This window comes from Heterocephalus glaber, unplaced genomic scaffold (assembly GCF_053883595.1).
Source record: "Heterocephalus glaber isolate CG9 unplaced genomic scaffold, H.glaber_assembly_v1.0 deba00000768, whole genome shotgun sequence".
NCBI lineage: Eukaryota > Metazoa > Chordata > Mammalia > Rodentia > Bathyergidae > Heterocephalus > Heterocephalus glaber.
The window spans coordinates 5,308,687-5,322,234 of NW_028258162.1; the positions used below are offsets into that span (position 1 = coordinate 5,308,687).

At 40.4% G+C, this 13,548-nt stretch overlaps 1 protein-coding gene across 1 annotated transcript in view; it reads left to right on the top strand.

Annotated features, from left to right (window-relative positions):
- Arl5b (ARF like GTPase 5B) overlaps positions 1-13,548 on the top strand; it is a 168,070-nt gene that overhangs the window by 35,643 nt on the left and 118,879 nt on the right. The window lies entirely within an intron of this gene.

Consider the following 13,548-nt stretch of genomic DNA (forward strand, 5'->3'; position numbering starts at 1 on the left):
TCTCTCCCTCAGTTCTTTTTTACCATTGCAACAGCTCTGGTATTCAACAAAAAGTGTAAGACATAGTGAAAGACGAGAACCAAGAAAAAAATCTGAGGACAATTCAAGCACCAGAACAGACACAAATATGACACAGATTTTGCAGTTGTGACTATGAATTTAAAACAACTATGATTGGTCACGCTAAGGGCTAACACATATAACATGCAATACATACTGAAAAGCAAATGCTTTCTAAATGTAAATACTTGCTAACAGTTCATAAGACTAGTTGGTATACATTAGCTAGAGATGTAGAGAATCGTAATGCACAGAAAGATTACAATGTAAACAGTCACAAATTGTGTAAAATGAACCATTAGCAATACAATGTCATCAGCAGTCAGAGACTCTAGGACTTACTGTCTTTTTCCCTTATATTTCTCATCTCCTTCCTCCTTTTTCTCCTATTTTCTCTTCCCATCTTGCTTCTCCTCTTCTTGCTTCTACTCCTCTTCTCTCTCATCTCTCTCTCTCATTCTGCTATGCTCTTGTTGCTATATGCTGAGCAGGGGAAGAGTCAGGACACCCATCACAGAAGAGCCTGAGCAATGCATTTCCTTTTCTTCTTGCTCTTCTTGGTTTCCTGCTTCTCGTTTTCTTGCTGTCTGACATTTAACAAAGAACCCCAGAAGAGTTCAAATGTGAGTATAACATCAAGAAGAGGAGCCCAGGTTGATGATGAAAGGACATACATGCTCAAACTATGAGGATTTGTTGATGGAATCTGGGACCAGTCTTGGTGGGCAGACTCAGTGAGAACATCAATCGCAGTGTTTGTAGGGTTGACCACTGGGGCCAATGATGTCTAATGTGGGTGGCCAGAATACCTGTGACCGCCCCATGGAGGTACAGCATATGCTGTGCTGCTGTCTGGTGGCTGAACAGGGTCAGGAATTGGAGCTGGAGCTGGTGCTCTGCTTTTGCAAGTAGCTAAAGTCTTCGGGAGCAGGGGAAGCCACAGGTTTGACAAGGTGTAAAAACTCAACTTGGTACATGCCTAATTTAATTTTTATTGCATTCTTACTATTAAAAAACTATTAGTTTGCAGTACCAAATGATTACTTACATCAAACATGATCATGGGGAGTTGATATATATACATGGCACATCAATTCAATTTTGGCTTTTGGTTTTTGTTGTTGTTATTGTTTTGCGGTACCGGCCATCGAACTCAGGACCATGTGCTTGCAAGGCAGGCACGGTGCCACTGAGCTAAATCCCCAGCCCTCTATTTTGTGTTCTTCACTGATTTTTAAAAGTGTTTTTTGAAATAAGTTATTTTCTTCTCTGTGATGAGATCTGATTAATAACAGGGAAAAATATACAAGCTTTCATACTTCTTTTTTTTATTAAATTCATTTATTGGTACATTGTAGGTATACAACACAATTACATTTCTCATTGGGAATTGTACCTTTACATAATGCATCTTGGCTCTTATTTTTTCCCCATTCCTAGCCCTCCCTTCACCCCCTCCACCCTTTCCTATTTACAAAGACTTTATTTCCATTTTTTCCACTTCTCATCATTTTTCCTTTCCCTTCTTTCCTTTCCCCTGCCCCTCCCCCTCCCCCTACCCCTTTGGACCTTTTCTTTCTATTTTGCATTATTGATTATTCATTCTAATCATTGGTACATTTTAAGTATACAATATAATGACATTCATCATTGGAAATTTGCACCTTTACATAATCTCTCTTGGTTCTTATTTTTCACCCTTGCCCAGCCCTCCCTTCAACCCCTCCATTCCTCCCTATTTACAAAGATTTTGTTCCTATTTTTTGATTTTCCATTTAATCCCATTCCCTTCTATCCTTTCCCCTAGCCCTCCCACTTCCTTCCCCTTTGCCTTTTTTCTTCCTATTTCACATTACCTATTATACATTTTAGTCCTTATTTACACTTTCAGTTTCTCACACCAGAGAAACTATTTGGTATTTATACATGTGTGTCCTATTTATTTCACTTAATAGTATCGCCTCAATGTGCATTCACTTAGCTATAAATGTCTCTAAATTCTCATTTTTTATGGCTGAGTAGTACTCCGTTTTATTTTTTTAAAAACCCATATTTTCTTGATCCAGTCTCCAGTTGATGGGCATTGGGGCTGTTTCCAAGTTTTAGCTATTACAAACTGTGCTGCTATGAACATGGGTGCATATATATCACTGTGATATGATTCTTTAATTCTTTGGGGAAGATCCCCAGCAGTGGAATAGCTGGGTCAAATGAGACTTCCAGTCCTAGTTCTTTGAGGTATCTCCATACTGATTTCCACAGTGCTTGCACCAGTCTACACCCCCACCAGTAGTGGAGCAGGGTTCCTCTTTCCCTACAGCCCCCCCCCCAGCATTTGTTGTTGGTTGATTTCATGATAGCAGCCATTCTTTCTGGAGTGAAGTGGAATCTCAGCGTTGTTTTCATTTGCATCTCTCAAACGACCAGTGATGTTGAACATTTTTTCATGTATTTATTTGCTATTTCTATTTCTTTGTCTGAGAAATGTCTGTTCATTTCAGATGCCCATTTTCAGACTGGGTCTTTAAATTTGGGAGGTCTGATCTTTTTAAGTTCTTTATAGATTCGAGATAGTAGACCTTTGTCTGAGGAAGAGCAGGTGAAGATTTTTTCCCACATTGTGGGTTGTCTCTTCACACTGCTGGTGGTTTCTCTTGCTGTGCAGAAGCCTTTTAATGAGAAGAGATCCCACTTGTTGAGTGTTTGTGCTAGTTCACAGGCAACTGAGGTTTTGTTCATAAAATCTTTTCCTACAGTGATGTCTTCAAGGGTTCTACCTAACCTCTGTTCCAACTGGTTCAGGGTTTCTATTTTAATATTTAGATCTTTAATCCATTTTGATTTCAGTTTAGTGCATGGTGAGAGATATAGGTCAAGTTTCAATCTTTGGCAAGTTGAAGCCCAATTTTTCCAGCACCATTTATTAAAGAGGCTATCTTTCCTCCAGTGAGGGTGTTTGGCTCCTTTATCGAAGATGAGATGGCTGAATGTGTCTGGCATTGTTTCTGCATCTTCTAATCTGTTCCACTGGTCCTCAGGTTTGTTTCTTTGCCAGTACCATGCTGTTTTGATCACAGTAGCTTTGTAGTATAGTTGCAGGTTGGGGATTGTGATACCCCCTGCCATGTCTCTGTTACCTAGAATTGCTTTTGCTATTCTGGGTCTCTTCTTGTTCCAAATAAATTTTTGGATTGATTTTTCAAGGTCCATGAAGTATGCTTCTGGGATCTCAATTACAATTGCATTAAATCTATATAGCAGTTTTGGAAGTATGACCATTTTCACTATATTAATCCTTCCTACCCAGGAGCAGGGGATGTCTGTCCATTTTCTGATATCATCTTCAATCTCTCTTTTCAGAGTGCCATAGTTTTCAGAGAAGAGGTCTTTGATTTCTTTCTTTAGGTTGATTCCTAGGTATTTCAGTTTTTTGGATGCTATTGTGAAAGGAATTATTTGCCCTATTTCTCTCTCAGTGAGTCTGTCATTGGTGTAGAGGAAAGCTATTGATTTTTGTGTGTTGACCTTGTAACCATCTAGTTGACTGAATTTGGTTATTAAGTCTAGGAGACTTTTGGTGGAGTTCTTGGGGTCTTCTATATAGAGTATCATGTCATCTGCAAATAATGACAATTTGACTTCTTCATTTCCTATCTTTATTCCTTTTATTTCTTTCTCTTGTCTAATTGCCGTGGCTAATGTTTCCAGAACTATATTGAACAAGAGTGATGATAGTGGACATCCTTGTCTTGTTCCTGATTTTAGTGTGAAGGATTTCAGTTTTTGACCATTTAGTATGATATTGGCTGTTGGTTTTTCATAGATGATTTCTATCAGTTTGAGGTAGAGACCATCTATTCTAATTTTTTGTAGGGTTTTTATCATAAATGCATGTTGGATTTTGTCAAATGCTTTTTCTGTGTCTATGGAGATAAACATATGATATTTGTCCTTGGCTCTATTGATATAGTGTATTACATTGATTGATTTTCATATATTGAACCATCCCTGCATCCCTGGGATGAATCCCACTTGATCAGGGTGTATGATCTTCTTGATGGTCTTCTGCATTCTGTTTGCCATTATCTTATTAAGGATTTTTGGATCTATGTTCATTAGTGAGATTGGCCTATAGTTCTCTTTTTCACTTGGGTCTTTCTCTGCTTTGGGGATCAAGGTGATGCTTGCTTCCAGGAATGAATTTGGGAGTATTGCTTCCCTTTCAATTTCATTGAAGAGTTTAAACAGTAGTGGGAGCAGTTCCTCTCTGAATGTCTTGTAAAATTCAGCAGTGAAGCCATCAGGGCCCGGAGTTTTCTTAGTTGATAAGTTTTTAATTACATTTTCAATTTCATTGGTTGATATTGGGTTGTTCAGAATTTTTAGGTCTTCTTTGTTCAACTTTGGTAATTCATATGTGTCTAGGAATCTGTCCATTTCTTCTGTGTTGTCCATCTTATTGGTGTATAGGTTCTGGAAGTAGGTATTGATGATCCTCTGGATTTCTGCTGGGTCTGTTGTAATTTCACCCTTTTCATTCCTAATTGCATGGATTTGGACCTTTTCTTTCCTTTTTCTGACAAGGTTGGCTAAGGGTTTGTCAATTTTGTTGATTCTTTCGAAGAACCAACTTTTGGCTTCATTGATTTTTTTGTATCATTCTCTTAGTCTCCAATGCATCGATTTCTCCTCTGATCTTTATAATTTCCTCCCTTGTATGAGCTCTGGGGTTGTCCTGTTTTTCTTTTTCTAGAAGCTTGAGGTGCAGCATAAGGTTGTTTAATTGGGCTCGTTGTGTTTTCCTAATATGCGTACTCACTGCTATGAATTTCCCTCATAAGACTGCTTTCATTGTGTCCCATAGATTCCGATATGTTGTATTGTCATTGTCATTTAATTGAAGGAACTGTCTGATTTCTTCTTGAATTTCCTCTGTGACCCATTGGTTATTCAGAAGTGTGTTGTTTAATTTCCACGTGTTTATGAAATTTTTTGAGTTTCTTTTGCTATGGATTTCCAATTTCATCACACTATGGTCTGATAATATACAGGGGATAACTTCAGTTCCTTTGCACTTACTTAAACATGTTCTATGTGTGAGTATGTGGTCTATTTTGGAGAATGACCCATGTGCAGCTGAGAAGAATGTGTATTCTGATTTTGTGGGGTGGAAGACTGTAAACATCTGTTAAGTTCGTATGTTCAAGAGTTCGATTGAGTTGTAGTATTTCCTTACTTATTTTTAGTCTAGTTGATCTATCTATTTGTGACAGAGGGGTGTTGAGGTCCCCCACTACAATTGTATTAGTGCATATATGACTTTTCATGTGTGTTAGTATTTGTTTTATATAGTTGGGCTCACTAGTGTTTGGTGCATAGATATTTATGATTGTCATCTCTTCCTCTTGGATTGTTCCCTTTACAAGGATGTAGTGTCCTTCTTCGTCTCTCTTTATCAGTGTTGGTTTGAAATCTACTTGATCTGCAAAGAGGATAGCTACTCCTACTTTTTTTCGGGTTCCTGTCACATGGAGTATTGTTTTCCACCCTTTAACTTTCAGTCTGTGAGTTTCCTTTTGAATTAAGTGTGTTTCTTGTATGCAGCATATTGTTGGATTTTGCTTCTTGACCCATTCTGCCAGTCTATTTCTTTTGATTGGTGACTTGAGACCATTAACATTGATGGTTATGACTGAAACGTATTGACTTGTCCTTGTCATGACTTTTTCTTTTTGTTGGGTTCTCCCCCTTTCCATTTAATTTCTTGTCATGCCAGATGGGTTCATTCTGCTTTGCTTCCTGGGGTTGTGATCCTCAATGTCTGTTCCTAGTATGTTGTGTAAAATTCTTTGGAGTGCTGGTTTGGTATTCACAAAGTTCCTAAGGTGCTCTTTGTCATGAAAGTATCTTCTTTCTCCTTCTATTTTGAAAGATAGTTTTGCAGGGTACATCAATCTGGGTTGGAGGCTGTTTTCTTTTAGGGCTTGGAATATGTCACTCCAAGCTCTTCTTGCCTTGATGGTTTGTGTTGAGAAGTCTGCTGTGATTCTGATGGGCTTTCCTTTGTATGTGATTTGTTTCTTTTTTCTAACTTCTTGTAGAACTTTGTTCTTCTGTTGTGTTTCTGGAATGTTAACAATTATATGCCTATGTGTAGATTTTTTTTGATCAAGGCTATTTGGAGTCCTATATGCCTCACTTATCTGTATGTCAAGCTCTTTTCCCCTGTTTGGAAGGTTTTCTGCCATTATTTCTGTGAAGAGATTTTTTTATGTCATCTGCACTCTCCCCTGTTTCTTCATTGACTCCAATCAGTCTTATGTTATTCTTCTTTGAGTCATCTAGCAGCTGCTGGATTGATTTCTCATGTTCCCTTATAATTTTGAAGCAATTTTTCTTTTCTTTTTTTTTCCCCATTACCTTTATTGGTACATTTTAGGTATACAATACAGTTACATTCATCATTGGGATCTAAAGCAATTTTTCTTTTCCTGGCCACTAATTGCAATCTTATCTTCTATATCTGAAATTTTGTCCTCACATTGGCTCATTCTGCTGTGTAGACTTTCAGTGGAGTTTTTCATGTTCTGGAAATCTATTTGCATCTGTTTTATGGATTCCATTTGTTTCCTCTGTTGGGATTGCATCATTTTCCTGAGCTCCTCTCTACATTTATTAATCATGTCTTGCACTAGGGGCACAGTTTCTCCTGTTATCTGAGAATTTATTTCTGATTTCATTTTTTCCAGAAAACCTTTTGTTGCCAGTTCAGTGGGTCCAGGTGATTGAGTATCAGAATGTTCCATCTCATTTCCCTTTGGGGTTGCTGTAGGTGATCTGCAAGTCTGGCTTTGAGACTTATTTACGTGTTTTCTCATTTCAACTGGGCGGGGCGGGGGGGGGGCTGTTGGCACCTGCACGGATTACCTCCTCTGAGCTGGGAGAGGTGGGACAGGGGCCGGGCCGGGAGCAGCAGTAGGGATGGTGACCCAAAGGCCCTTCCCTGTGGGCTGGGAGCAGCAGGTGGGATGGTGGCTCAGAAGCCCCTCCCTCTGGGCCAGGAGTGGTGGGAGGAATGGTGACCCAGAACCCTCTTCCTCTGGGCCAGGTGGGGCAGGACAGAAGGTGGCCCAAAAGCCCTTTCCTCTGGGCTGGGAGAAGTGGGAGGGATGGTGACTGGGAAGCCCCTTCCTCGGGACCAGGAGCAGTGGTATGGCTGCTCAGAAGCCCCTACCTCTGGGTTGGGAGCAGTGGGACTCAGTACCATGGTCTGGTGGTCCGGTGTCCTCTGTGTCTTTGTAGTGTGGAACCAGGTGGCTGCCTGTTTCATACCTCTCTTTTAAAAAAAAAAAGAGTGTCTTTTAAGTTTCAAGGGCTATTACTGATAAATTGTTTTCTAGCCAGTTAGTGTGTGTCCTCTAGATGGCAGAATAGGATTTTACTTTGCACCATTGAAGTTGCCTGGCTATTTAATTGAATATTTCCCATTACACAAAGTTTTAGTTATTTGGTAACCAACATGTTTAAACATTTTTATATGGAAAACACTTCACCAATCCAGAGTCACAGGAAAGGGAAGCTGCTGTACATTCCTCAAAAATTTAAATGAGATTTTTTTGTTTGTTTGTTTGAATCCAAAATGTTTGATGCTCTGAAGTTGCTGTACAAGTTGAGTACTCTTATCCAAAATTCTCAGGACCAGAAGTGTTTTGGATTTCAGAGTTTTTGGAATTTGAAATATTTGCATATATATGTAATGAGATATTGCAGGATGGAACTCAGTTCTAAACACATAATTTATTTATAGTTCACATGTACCTTATTTAGATACCCTGAATTTTATACAGTACATTTAGTGCATTTGCATTTCGACTGTGACCTGTCATGAGGTCAAAAGTAGAATTTTCCATTTGTGGCACTAAAAAAATTTTGGAATTTGGATTTTTGGATTAGGCTTGCTTAACCTGTACTAGTATCTTGAATCAGTTGCTGATTATCTCGCCAAATGTATGACCCATTGGACTGACAGTCTAACAGAGAGATAAGATGTCTAGTTAATTGTTGTTTTTTGTTTCTACTCAATAAATATTGCTAGAATCCTTGAAAATTATCCTTCTATGCAGGTGAAATACACTATCACATTTGCCTCTATGTTGCAAATTTACTTAGTGACACATTTTTTTCCAAAGAATCTTCAAAAATAAACTTTAGAATAGAGTTGGCTGAGTTATTAGGAATTTTGGATTAATAGAGTCTGAAAGATAGGACTTACATCAAGCCCCTTAAGCAATCATTACTTATATATAAGAGTTTATGACACTAGGACGGGTCATCTCTAAATACAATTGCCATTGAGGGCTTTAGCTTTCTTCCATGTCTCGATACCTATTCCTACTCGGGAATAAGTTTTCCATATAGCAGACACTCTAGAAATTCTTATGAATTTGAATTGACTCACCTGTTTGGTCTGAAACATCTAAGGAGATGTCGTCAAAAGCTGAAGTTGAATCTTATCTTTTCGTTTGTTTTTTGGTACCGGGGATCGAACTCGGGACCTTGTGCTTGCAAGGCAGGCGGCGGCACCACTAAGCTAAATCCCCAGCCCTTATTTTTAAGAAGAATCATCTTTTTTCCCACAAGACTCTTGGATCTCATATCTCCCCAAGTGAAGATGACTCTACTGATTAATAAGGGGGGAAATTAACCAAAGACTAATTTGGGGTTTTAGATTCACAACGTGAACTCTGGGGTCTATAATCTTTGTCTTAGGCAACAAAGAAAAGTCATGAGTTGAGCTTTCTTAGTTTCTTAGCTTTCTTAGCTGCCTAAGCCTGATGAACATGTACAGGCTATGATGATGAATGAAAGCTATCTCGGAAGTCCTGGCTTCTAGGAGAGCCGTGCTGAGGGCCTGGCCATGGGAGAGGGCGCCATGTGCTCTGTCCTGTTGGAAGAGTGGAAAGTGCACGGGGGGGCCCTAGAGACCTCCTCTAGGCTCAGCTGTGACAGCAGCGGGATTTTTAAACTCATTTCTTCAGAGGAATTCAGCAAGGGGCTGTTAGACGGAGGATTAGTCTACTTCCCCTGAGAGCTCTTTTCAGCTTCACTCTGCTTATAGGTTTGTCCAGAGGTGAACAATGTCAAATTTCTAACCTCTTTACACCTTTCAAAAGGTTTTGCCAACCGTCTCTTCAACTGCATGGATGCTAGTCATTTCTAGAATATATTAGCTGAGAAAAATGTTACTATAAAACAGATGCCATGGAGCACAGCTATAATCCCAGCACTCCGGAGGCTGAGGCAGGAGGATAGTGAGTTTGAGGCTGTCCTAGGCCACATAGAGAGTTCAAGGCCTGCTGGGCTAATATCAAGAGTCTGTCTCAAAAAAAAAAGACAAAAGCAACAACAACAAAAAACACATTGCACATTTCTTTTTTTGGTGCCAGGCATTGAACTCGGGTCCTTGTACTTGTGAGGCAGGCGGCGGAACCACTGAGCTAAATCCCCGGCCCACACATTGCACATTTTAAGAACCAGTGCAGCGATTCTTTTCAGTTTGGGCATTTACTGATTCATTCATTCCAATGACAGATATTTAAAAGACTACTCTGCAACATGCTACAGTGCTGGGGAAAATATTTTTGCATTTCTGGAGTTTCCACTGGATTTCAGCACATGTAAAATTACCTTGAGCTACCCCTCTAAAGTCACCTGACCTCTGGTGTTTCATCTGATATTGTCGGTGGTGGGATGCAGAGGTAGCTAAAAGTTCCTGCTTTACGGCAGGTTTCGTTTTAGCAGGAAGAAAAACATGAGCAAATACATGGCATAATGTCAGTGACACACACTAGAGAGAAAAGCCAGGGAGCTGCTCAGGGTAAGTGTCTCCGTGGATTTCAAAATTTTTAAGAGATAATGATGAAATCAAGGAGAGACCTTCCCAAAGACCCCTGTGAAGGATGCAGAGGGACAGACAACAAGAGCAAAAGTCATAAGGTTTCTACCTCAGGACAGTATAAGGGCAAAGGTCACGAGGTCACAAGGCTTGGGTAAGGGCTGAGGTCACGAGGCTTGCCCTTGGAGAATGCAGTATCCATTGCAGACCCTGCCTAGTTCAAGTTCAGAGGAGGGAGCCCAGATAAACAATGAGATGTAGCCAGATACCAGGTCACTGTAACGGCTTTGGGTTTTATTTAAAGTATTTCAGGAGATACTGGAGGAAATAAAGGAATTGACAAACAGGGAAATGATACAATCTGAATTTTCTTAAAAATATTCACTCTAATGTGTCCTAGCCTGTGGAGAAAACTAGAATAAGCACGGAGACCAGAAAATAAAACTGTACTATAAAGAGCTCTAAGTATTGTTATAAGATTGTCTTTTTATACTTTATACTCTATACAACTGTGTATATTATTGTCAAAATTCTCAGATTAAAACTTTATGTACTTTTAAAAAAATTCTAAGCTACTATAAGGCCTTGGTCTTGTGCTGTCTGACATGGCTCAAATATCTATATTCACATTACATTTTAGAGTTGAGAGAATATATAAACATCAGTGATTTCTAAATTTACATATTGCAAGATATAAGAACTAGGCATGGTGGCACAAGCTCGTAATCCCAGCGCTCTGGGAGGCTGAAGCAGAAGGATCACAAGTTCAAACCCACCCTGGGTAACTTAACAGACTTAGCAAGACCCTGTCTCAAAATTTAAAATATTCAAAAGGCTGGGGATGTAGCTCAGTGGAAAGGCCCTTGGTTCAATCCCTAGAACCAAAAAGAAGAAAAGAAGAAAATGAATAAAAAATGGCCCCCGGTGAGTCTGGCCCTTACTTTTCATGCCTTGTTGATTTCCCTCCCCTTGACTGGGAAGCTGGACCTAGTGATTCACTTCTAATGAACACAATATGACGAGTGACAAGTATGACCATTAATTCTTAGGTTACCAAACTGAGGCTTCTGTCTTTGGCAGTTCTCTCTGGTTATCCTGCTCTGAGGGGAGCCAGCTGCCATGATGTGAGCCGCCCTTCATGGAGCTACTTATGCAAGGCATTGAGATGGCCTTGAGCCAGAAAGGACCTGAGACCCTCAGCCCAACAATCTGCGAAGAACCAGATCCTGCCAATAACCGAATGAGAGGACAGGGAAGGCCATCGTCCCCAGGCCTAAGGTGACTGCAACCCCTTAACAGACCTTGAACCAGGGCCTCACAACTTAGCCACAACTCATTCTTAGCCCACAGAAACTGTGAAATAACAAATATCTACTATTTCAAGCTCCTAAGTCTAGAGATAATTTATGTAAAAATAAACAAGTAATACAATAGCTTAAGTGTATCCTGCCAAAGAATATAAATGCAAAGCTGTTGGTTTCTGAGGGTTTATTTAAAAAGTTTCTGGGCTAAATACAACCATTACAAAGGAAATAGTCCTATTAGCTAAATATCTAGACAATGTGTCAAAAGGCAGAATTGCTTGATAAAGCCAAAATATACTATGATGGACAATGATAATACCCATCTCCATATGCTACTTCCAATGCTAGTTGTGCCCATGGGTTGTAAGTGGAAATAAACTTTTATTTCTGGGTTAATTTCTTCCCCCTACATTCTGGCTAAACTTCAAACCAGAAGATGATGGGGACACCCACCCCTCATGGATGAAGAAGGGAAATAAACTTGTATCAAGCACTAAAAGTTCATGCTTCCTCTGTTACCATAGTGTAGCCCTTCATGTCCTATTCTGGCTACTTATTCTGCTGAGAATCACAGTCCAAAAGGCATTGGAATAACAACCTTGTTTAGGTATCTGAACTGGTCTCTGTACAGGGAAACAATACCACTTGTCCAACTTGTGGAGCGAGTTCTTTGCGTATGTTCATTTTCCCCAAAATGAGACTAGAACTTTTCTCTTCCTCCATAATACTCTGGCTGAAGTGCTCAGTGCGCTACATGTAGTGTAAGCCCATGGAAATCACTGCTACTTCTGTATTTCCCTCATCCATCTCACCTTGACGACCAGCTAACTTAAATTGAGATCTCTGCATTTTACTAGTATTTCATATGTTTGCTGTTCTTTTAGTATATAAATTTTTGAATTGCTTCAGCTCAAAACATGGCAGATAGCAAGCTCTTGTGCTGTAACAAAGGGGACCCAGAGATGGAGGGAGGGAGGGGAAGGGAATGTAAAAAATAAGTGATTTGTGTCATGTGCATGGACGTGTACCATCTCCCCATGATGAATGTAATCATTTTAAACCACAAACATGCACTAAAGCAAATTTTACAAAAAGAATCACATGTATTACTGAAGGCAACTTTCTTGGTAATCTCGAGGACTGGGGTGGGAATAGCCCAGGATGTAGCCTGGGGGTCTTGTTTCACTCTTGGCTTTTAATCCACACCCATACTTGGGTCTCTAGATATAGATTACTCTACAGAAGACGACAGTCTCCTGGTGCTAATTCTTGTGTGTCTTGTAAAAGTACATCAAAATGCCTGATTTCACCACGCACCGTGCCACACACCTGTAATCCCAGCACTCGGGCTGAGGCAGGGGACTGTGAGTTTGAGCTCAGCTTGGGCAATGTAGTGACTTCGTGAGATCCTAGCTTAAAAATTTCTACATTTAGAAAGGTCTGGGGATGGAGTTCAGTGTGAAGGGATGGGGTTCAATCCCCAGGAAAACACACACATACACACGCATGCACATGCACAAACACACGCACGTACAACACCTGAATTCATTCATACCATATATTCACTATTTCAGCAAACATGTATTCAGTGCCTAAAAATGTGCCAGGCCTTATGTTACGTGCAAGGGACACAAAGGTAGAGAAGATTTGGCCTCAGTCCTCGTGGACTCGAGGGCTCTGCTAAAACAGTGTCACCTGTGGGAAGGACGTGGAAAAGGATATGTGGGAATACTCGTGATAGTTGAAGGGCTCCAGGGAAGGACGCCTGAGTGGGAGACTGTGTTGGTGAGCTCGCTGTGAAGGAGTAGAACTGAAGGATACACCGGAGTCGGCTTGGGAGAGGCGCATGGAGAATGCTTAAGGCTGAGAGAGGCACTTTGCAGGTTTTGAGTTAGAGGAACTCAAAAGGACAGTCAGGCCGGAGGCGGGCGACCTTCCAGGGCCTCAGCTTGCCAACAGCGCCTCCTCGTGGTCAGAAAGCTTCGTAGAAAACATTCTATGTGTGGTGGCGCACACCTGGGATCCCAGCACCCTGGAAGTTGAGGTAGGAGGATCACAAGTTCAAGGCTATCCTGGACGACAAAGTGAGGCCTGTCTCAAAAAACCAAAAAAGAAAAGTCAGTGACTCTAAGTAGAGGCTTCCAAATTCAACAAATAGGATTTTTTTCTTTCTGATTTTGACTGCTCCCCTCTGTAACATCCATGTTCTGTAGAATGCATTTGATCAAAGGCATATTTCCACTTCCCCCTCCCAAGTTTCACTGAGGGCTGAGCTTATTGTATTTGGCT